The 7,826-nt window shown below is 39.9% G+C and overlaps 1 long non-coding RNA gene across 1 annotated transcript; it reads right to left on the reverse strand.

The window, feature by feature from the left end:
- Positions 1-560: 560 nt before the first annotated feature.
- On the reverse strand, positions 561-7,567 carry LOC133274569 (uncharacterized). The gene is made up of 3 exons (XR_009745184.1): positions 7,447-7,567; positions 2,100-2,207; positions 561-1,962 (listed from the first exon to the last, which is right to left on the reverse strand). It is a non-coding gene; the product is annotated as an uncharacterized LOC133274569 (long non-coding RNA).
- Positions 7,568-7,826: the final 259 nt, after the last annotated feature.

A 7,826-nucleotide genomic window follows, 5' to 3' on the forward strand; every position in this document is an offset into this window, starting at 1 on the left:
CTGGGGGAGTGTATGCCATTCACAGTTAAGCAGGGTGTTCTCTCTGTAACTTGTCATTGTGTCCCTTGGTACTGCCACAGCCTTAGAACCCTGATTAATATTCTGTATTATGTGTGTTGCAAAAAGGTGGTTTAAGGATAGAATGGCAGCCATCACAGCCTGTTGTGTCAAATTTTATCTTCAGCAATACTCTAATATTCAGTCTAATTTTGGGGGGTATTTAAAACTAGTAAGATAAATTATAAAATAAACTGTAAAATGGCTTTGACTTTTTTGTCTACTAAAAAGCAGTTCCTAGTGAAGTGACTTTGCAGGAATGACTTACAAAACAGTTTCAACATAACCAGAAAAAGTTAAGTTCACTGATGACTGAGTTACATTTAAGTGCAAGGAAATAGGGTAATTTCAGAACAATACATAATATCACTAACAACTCCTTCATTGCCATGTTTTACTTTATTATCTTTGGCATGGTGTCATTCCTTGTATGGAAAAAATTACTTAATCAGTTAGAGGCTTTTTTTTTAATGTAAAATATTTTCTTTTGCATTGTGATGAACTGCCTGTGCGCCAATATTTGGCTAAATGCTAAGGAAATTGAAGCAAAACCCCAAAGAACATAAGAATTGTACAAGCAATCTTTATAGCTCTTCCAGGACTAATACAAAAGGAGAGTTAAACAGAACTTTATAGCAGGATTCTGAATAGTACAAAATATGACAAAAATTGTAAAACTTATGTTTTTAAAACAATCAGTAAATCTATAAAATAGAAACTGTAAATGGATCATTACAAGGATTTGCCAATTACTTTTCCTGTCAATATTAAGCATTTTGCCTAAAGCTTTGTTATTGTAGTATATTAGTTATTAGCTAAAACAACATGGCAAAACTCCCTGCTTACTTTCTCAGAGCATTTTCCTTAATTTCTGCAAATTACATTGGAGCATAGTCAATGCATACACTTCTGCTAGTGGAAAGAACATAACATCTTTTTACTGTCTAAATAAATATTTCTTAGCAAAAAAAGAGGCAGGTTGTCAAAGACAAAAAGGGTGGTTTTGTTATGTTTTAAAGTATAATACAAATAAAAGAGGTAGCTCAGTGACTTCTTTCTGATGTGTTTGTGTAAGGAAAAATGCCATGAATAAACTCTAAAAAGAGCACTATAAATGTACACAATACATGCAGAACACTTAATCCAAGCCCTGCATGTAAAATACAATTAGAGAGAGTTAATGGCAAATATAGTGAAATAAAAAATCTACCCACGGAGACTATACAAGTGCATCCTTCAAAAAACCCCAACACCAGCATGTTTCAATAATATGATGCTGTCCTTTCCTTTGTGGCATTCTCCATTGACTAGGCTGATAATGAAAAGGTGTCAGGGAGATTCACAGTTTAGAGTTGTATTTTCTTCCTTTCTTTTGTGTGATTGTTCTGCATTTATGGCTGTTTTCCTGCCTGTGCTCTGTATGGAGAGTATGAAATATTTCAGAGCTATGTTTTCTTGTGAGATGTAGAACTGAATTTGACTTTGTTATCATTACTAGGAGCATGCAAGTTTAAGTTTATTTGGTTGAAAAAGACACAATGATGTTGCTCTTCCTGATATAGGAACAGCTATATTGGCTTTTATAGGATTTTTAGTGCAGGCTTCTTCATCTGTCCTGCATTTGATAGCTACTCTATCATCTGGATTTTTTTGTTTGTTTGTTTTTGTTTCTTACCTGTTCTCATTTTGGAAAAAAATCATTCTGATTTATCTAAAGCACATCAAAACATCTTTATCTATTCACACTGAGTGAGAAATTCCTTCAGATTGAGAAGGTAGGGGGAGAGAGGAGGGCAGTGAGGCAAACAATAAAAAAATCTCAGTCCAAACCAGTCTGCCTTCTCCTTTTCTGCAGTGTATGTAATGACTGAACTTTTGACTTTAAAGTTTTTCTCTGGTGCAGTACTGTGGAAAAAGACACAAATAAACAAACAAACAAAAAAGATCCCCTCTGTGCAAAGACGGGTCTAAGGCAATACCTAGTGAGGAGAATTTTGGGGGGGGGATTGTTGTTGTTTACTTGAAGCAAATAAAACACCCACCTTAAACCCGTCCTCTATTCAGTTCAGCAGCACCTCCATACTCCAATAAACCGTTTTCATTCCATCTGGCATGCGTTTGCTCTGAAGACATTTTCCTGTCAATCTCTCCTGCCACATTAAAAATCTGTCGTTACTATTGCATTGCCGCCTGGCTCCTGAGATTTGTCTGACTGCTTTATTGCTCCTCTCTTTTTTTTTTTTCCTGCTACAGCCGAGAAGCAGAAATAAAGGTTTGTTGTTGAAACATGGCCGCAAGGAAAGTAGGAGGCACACATCTGTCAAGGTATTACCTTTCTTCAACCAGGGATTAAGGTGTTTTACTGCTCTCGCTACTGAGCAGTCACACTGAATAAATTTTCTCAGTAGAACATAAAAATGAACTCATACATTTTGAACCGGGTTTCATTCTTTCAAGCCAACCCATATAATTATGCAATGGCATCAGTGTTCAGGGGAAAAAGAAAAGTCAGAAAGGTTTGTGTGTGTCCCCTTTCTCCCTCCTGCACCACCCTTCACATTTACATTATTTAAATGCTTATTAGGAGGGCAAGGCTGAGGCAACTAGTATTGGGAAAAGAAATATTTTTTTTTACTCTTCCTTTCTGCTGTTACTGGATCCCTTGCAAGGTCAGATGGGGTACAGGTCTTCACTCCCCATGTTTTATCTCTGTGCTCACAATATATGCCTGGCTGTGAATATTCACTGTTAATTCACATAGAAGCAAGTCAGTAGAATTGTGATTACTGAAACACTGTCTTTTGAAGGAAACTGGCAACATTAGCTGTTGTGTACCCTTCCCATTTCTGCTGCAGACATTAACTTTACAGTCTCAATGGTACAAATGAAAACAATTTAAAAATTCAATATAACCAGTGGAGGTGGTTGTTACACCAAGACAGAGCATGTCAGAGTAGACATCTAAAGCAGAAGGGGTTATCTCACAAAATAAACATTAGGTGTAGGCAAATGAAGGATCAAGTCAAATATATCTATGAAGGGGAACAATATATGGTGCTTTATGGATTGGGTTTTGGTGTTTTTTGTGTTTTTCTTTTTTTATTCTGAAAAACGGTAATGAAGCTTTTAAGTCTGAGGACACCCCACAACAGAAGGACTAACCTCAGTGCAGGAGCCATAAACCTCTCCCAGCTTTGAGGAGACAGCAGTTAAGAAAGTACTACAGAGTCAGAAATCACAGCTCCACCCACTTCAACCCAGAGAAGACATGAGGAAAAGTGAGCATTCTGAAATCTTACTCTCCTATCCTTGGTCCCAGCTCCTTCCCAGGGCTAAGTCGCATGGCTGAATTTACAGCTTTCTTATGCCAGGACAGCACATAGGAATGAATCAGGCTGGACTGGGAGGCAAAGCTCCATTCCTAACTACTTCCAGGTTTTAATTCTTCAAAAGAAGGGACCATCTTCTTATTCTGTGTTAGTATAACAACTCACACAATGAGGGATTTAGGGCTGTTATGCAGTGCTTCAGTGCAAATTATAAATATTAATGTGCCCATGGAAATATTGTTCCTTCAGATGCTTTTTTTTATTATGGTTTCCTCAATGACTGTCTGGCTTAGACTGAATTTGCAAGTAGTTGATCCGTAGGAGTAAATACATAGAATGAAATGATTAGTGTTGAGGACCCCACATCCAGTCTGTATGTCTTTCAAGGGGTTACCTCACCTCAAACTTAATTCTATTCTAGTGCCATGGACTGGATGCCCATTAGCGAGTACATTAGGTGTGCTTCCAGAGCACAACTTCTGTATTAATTTCGTCTGAAACTCAAGCTATGCTCCCTGAGCCCACTCTGCAGTGAAAACCACACTGCTCTCAAAACACTGGTGCAAATGTAGCTGATGCCTTCTCTGGCAGCCCTAATGTCTGCTGGATCGTGCATGTGACTGATGCTCCTCCACGTGCCTGCCTTAAAGACAGGGCGCTGCCTGGTGGTACAGAGGAGCAGTGCATTAACCTGCTACACCTAGTGAATTCTGCAATGCGTATTTAGTGGAATACAGATCATTTACAGAGAATCAATGAAAAAAAAAAAAAGAGGGAAAGAGTGAGAAAGGTAAATATATACCTTTTCTTAATCTTTGCCATCTTTGCCTTTTTTTTTTTTTTTTTTTTGTTTTTAGACAAAAGTACTCTTAGTGACTTTGACTTATACAAGCCTCAGGGAACTTGAAGCCTGTAGCAGTGTCACATTGACTGTTAAATACAGATTATTTGCACAGGTCTGGGTTTTTTTGGTAGTCTTTCAAAACCACGTTTCAATGTTTTCCTCCAGAAATGTGTGTAGTGGTGATGGTCCTTTACCTACTGATTCCTCCTCTCACAGCATATATAGTTCAAGGTTAAAAATGTTGTCAGTAGCTGCAGTTTCATTTGCAAAGCCTGTCTGAAGTGGGCAACTGCTTTATACCTTTGGGTATGTTTAAATTACATATCAGGATCCAGATCAAAGCTGGCAAATGGCATCTTGCCAAGACAATTTAAAAATCAGTTCGTATTTGTAGGAGACAATCATAAGGGGCCAAATATTCAGAAAACATGAAGCTACTGACAGTCCTTATGGGAACTCCAGAGTTCATTTTTCTTTTAAACAAAAAACCATGGCTTCTATTTTTATTTAAACAAAAATTCAAGTAAGAATACTTGCATTCAAGAAGAATGCAAGTAAAAGGAACTTCATATCTCAGTCCTCAATTAAACTGACCACTTGATTTTAATTACCCAGGAAAAACATGGAATTTTTTTTCCCATGGATGAGGAACCTTCACATCCAATCAAAGCAGCTTGGGGTTTGAATTTAAATATGCATAATTTCTGGTCCAAACAGAGGGATGTAGATGATAAGTATCTGAGATGGGGATCTGGGCCCTACAGTTTGATCTGGTTCTTGGGGTTATCTGCCTAACCATGGTTGTACCTCATCCAGTCAGCCAGTGGTTATCAAAGCCTTACATGCAGTTGCAGTGGAACAAGTCCACTGCGTGTGCTATCTTCATTCTGGGAACCAACTGCAGATACACAAGGCTTTAATGAATCAACGATCTGTGCTGCCTACAGTTTATTAATTAATACCTCCTCTCAAAAAAAAATAATTTAAGATGCCCTCACACAATAATTTTAACTTTCATACTCTCATCCTAATTAACATAGAGCCACTCCCTTCTCTGTGCATTTAGGTTGTTCCATCTTCACCTGATTTACACTCTGAATTAGTATTAGTAAAATTGAGACCCACTTCAGGTATATACAAATAATGAAGGGCCCTTTCAGTAAAACTAAACATATTCATCTTCTTCTTCCCAAACAGGAATGTGGAATTCATTTATCCCACTCTCATATCTGTCTCTATCATGCCTGTCCACAAAGGAATGTCAGCTGACCAAGGCCCCATACTGCCTTTAGTGAGGGAAGAACAGAGGGAGTTTGTTGATGCAGTAAATTTTGAGGGATAGAAAGGACAGCAAGTTTCCCAGTGTCAAGGCTTAGATTCATATTTTTGTCTGCTATTTTCTCATAACATCTGTCTCTGAAAAAGGGTATATTAACTTCTGCATGGGATATCCAACACCTGAACCAGAACTACAGTAAGGAAGCATCATTTCCTTCAGTTACATCAGTTGAGCCTTTTAACATAGATGCTGCCTTAGCATAGTTAGGCAGACATTTATTAGTAGTTCACATTCCCATTAGCTCCAGCCAACATGCTCCCATGATTAGTCACAGGTCTATTGAGATGGCAGCTGTACCCATCACTTGAAGGGAGCAGGATGGACAGCAAGTCATTAGGGAAAGACATCTACTGATCATCAGTGAGCTTGGAGAGAGACATATTCTACTGCAGGCCTCCTGCTTTGTTGTTGTCTCTGTGATACTGTGGTCACCAGCCATATGAGTAAATGAGTAACCCAGCGGAAGGACCAGAAGAGCAGGCGCAGTGATGTGTACATGGGAAACCCACATGGGAGCTCTCCCAACAAGACTGCTCCTCACATGCTTACAGTTGCTCACATGTTGAAGCATCTTCTCTGTCACAGTCTCTCATCTCTCCACTGCCAGGGAGGAAGTAACACGAATGATTAATACAGAGAGCTGCGGGCAGCTCTCTCCTGAGTCTGTTCATTTCTACAGAGCATGCACCTGTGGGTTGCCTTTCCTATCTCTCTCTGCCTCTCTTGCCCTCTGCGTTGCTTCTAGGTTGGGGTTAGGGAGGCAATGGTCTGAGAAGGCAGATCTTTCCACTTGGGACGAATTTGCACTGCTGATGCACAGATCCCAGTGTTGTCCATCAGAAAGCTGCTGCATGCTCCATTGCAATCAGCAATGCAGCAGACATTTAGCAATGTCTTCCAGTGGCTGCAGTTTATTACTTTTCCCCCCAATATTAATCAAAAGTGATATCGACAACATTCATTGATCACAAAATATGGGTTTGGGCAATTAATTTTCTGAATTAATTTCTGAAGTTCCAATCAAAACTGAATATTTTTCAGCATATATTCTCCCTCAGTTTGTTTTTGTTTCCCATATGAAAAGTGCTGTCTCCCTGATGAGCCACGTTGGTTAGCAACTTAAAACAAAAACCCTAAAACTGCTCTAATCTTACCTGGCTCTTTACATGACCAGAGTTGTTGGGAAGGATGAGAGGTATTTTTTCTTTAAACCTGTCCTGCACCCCTCAGATACCACTGCTGGCATATGTCATAACAACCCTTACAACTGACTGCTGCAGGTAGCCATCAGGATGTGTTTCTTTTTGCAAAGCAATGCGTACTTTTGAACCCAGTGCTGTGTAAGGGAGTTTGACCAGCTCTCAGGATGCCTTCAGTGTCTTCTACAGGTGGGCCCTGTGCTGGCACTGTGCTCAAATGCTTATGGATTACTACACAGGATCTGCAAGGATAGATTGGTTTCCTCTTCAGAATACAAGTGTGAACTGCAAAAGCCCTGATGGCCACTCTGATCTCTTTGCCTGCACATGGCAACAGCAACAAGTTTTATTGTGAAACATAAGAGCTCTCAGCCGACAGCACAGTGAAGTGGCGGCCCTTGTGTCTCAGCTCAGGCTGAAATCAGCCTGGAAACCCTCAGGTCAGCTTACCCAGGGAAAGGAGTTGTGACATTTCCCTCTAGAGGGTGACTGTAGCACCTCAAGAGGCACTGGGGCTTGGTGGTTGTTTATTTCTGCTCTCTGATGCTGTGTCCTGCAGGGCATATTAAAGTCCATGAAATAATGATGAAGCAGAGGGGTAATTAAAAGCCACAGTGACATTGATCTGCTGAAATTTCAGAGGGAGCTCGGGGCACGCAGGGAGACTATCCATCTTACCTCATGCAGGGCCAGCTTGATTGGCCTACTGAGTATTGCAGATGGCGAGGCTCCTCACCTGTGGCCAGGAGGGCTCCCAGTGCAGCAGCCCTACTGACTTCACATGATTGCAAAACAGGAGGATGGGGAGCAAGTGGTCACAGCTGCCACAGGCTGTCCTTGCAGAGCAGCAGAGAAATCATTTAAAGATACAGGCTTGTTTTCACATTCTTATTCTTTTTAATGCAAATGGTAAACTCTGTATTTTTACGTAGGGACAGTTTCTCCTACTAAGAACCATCCGGCTTTCAAACTTCTTTGCTGTATTAATTTGGTCAGTATTTAGCATTGATTCACAACTAGTTCCTTTGATTTCATGTACTTTTCATCAGTTTATTTTC

Source organism: Pezoporus flaviventris, unplaced genomic scaffold (genome assembly GCF_033815535.1).
Source record: "Pezoporus flaviventris isolate CSIRO_AGI_PZ_B2104156 unplaced genomic scaffold, CSIRO_AGI_Pfla_v1 ptg000036l, whole genome shotgun sequence".
NCBI lineage: Eukaryota > Metazoa > Chordata > Aves > Psittaciformes > Psittacidae > Pezoporus > Pezoporus flaviventris.